Source organism: Grammomys surdaster, unplaced genomic scaffold (assembly GCF_004785775.1).
Source record: "Grammomys surdaster isolate TR1022 unplaced genomic scaffold, NIH_TR_1.0 349, whole genome shotgun sequence".
NCBI classification, from domain to species: Eukaryota; Metazoa; Chordata; class Mammalia; order Rodentia; family Muridae; genus Grammomys; species Grammomys surdaster.
In genome coordinates, this window is record NW_021604768.1 from 1,175,623 (window position 1) to 1,177,085 (window position 1,463).

The following is a 1,463-nucleotide window of genomic DNA, read 5'->3' on the forward strand; positions in this document are numbered from 1 at the left end:
GTTTCAGTTACCAAAAGTTGGAAATGTGAAAAATAAAAACTGGAAGAAATATATAGACATACCTGGATAGCCAAGCCACCAATGAATTGAACTCAATAGATTCAGTTTACCTGTTGTGACACTAGCCTTATTTATGTGTATTTAAGAACTGCTTAAAGAGGAATCTGCAGAAATGTCACCCTTCATGTTAAAGAACCATGTCCTAAAGTGATATATGTAAGTTTGTTGTCTTAGTTTCTTTGCTGTTACAGTGGTAAGACACCACGACAAAGGCAACTTAGAAAATGTTTGGTTTAGGGCTTACAGTTTCAGAGGGCTAGTGTCCATGACGGCAGGGCAATGATATGGTAGCAGGAACAGCTGAGAGCTCACATCTTAATCCACAAGCTGGAGGCAGAGAGAGTGGGGCACTGAGAATAGTGTGTCTTTTGAAACCTCAGATCCCACCCCTAGGGACACACCTCCTCCATCAAGGCCACACCACCTAATTCTTCCTGATCCCATCAGCTGGAAAACAAGTAATCAAATGGCCAGTAGGGGGCATTCTCATTCAAAGCACAACTACATAACCATGGTGTTTATCTGACCAAATTATGAGCCATCCTGATCTGAGAGTTGCGGAGCATGCCTGTAATTCCAGCACTTGGGAGGTGGAGGCAGCTACATAGTGAATTTAAGGTCAGCCTGGGCTTTGGAGTCTGTCTCAAAACTAATTTCCACTATCCAGCCGTGTATAGGTTTTCCAGAAACAGCACTTAGATTTTTCCCAACATTTGTGTGTTATGTTTGGCTTTCTTTAGCGTCTAAGACTTTTTCTTCCCTTCCCACTGATAGTCTATTCTCCATAACTACATACATGAAATACTTTACAAAGAAGGCAAGTTTGGGGGCTGGAGATGGCCAGCACTAAGAGCATGTATTATTCTTACAGATGGCCTGAGTTTGGTTCCCAGCATCCATATCAGACAGCTCAGAACCTCTGTAACTCCAGCTCCAGAGGACCCCACCCCCTCTGCCTGCCTCTGTGGGCACTCAACACGCAATGTAGCATATACATACACACACATGTAAATTTAAAAATTGGGTTTGGTTTGTTTTACTGCTGACTCAGCAGTTTAAAGCACGTGTTCCTCTTGCCCAGAACCCTGGTTTGATTACTAGCACCCACATGATAGCTCAACCATCCATAACTTTGGTTCCAGGGAATCCAGTGCTCTTTTGTGGCCTCTGCAGACACAGGACACTCATGTTTTGCAGACATATGCCAGCAAAATTCATAAACAAAACAACAAAAAGCTCTCCTTTAAAAAGTAAATTTACTTTGGCTCACTGCTTTGGAGGTAGCAGTCTACTTGTCGCTTTGGGGCCTGTGGTGAAATAGCACATTGCTTCGTGTCGCTTTGGGGCCTGTGGTGAAGTAGCACATTGCTTCATGTCGCTTTGGGACCTGTGGTGAAGTAGCA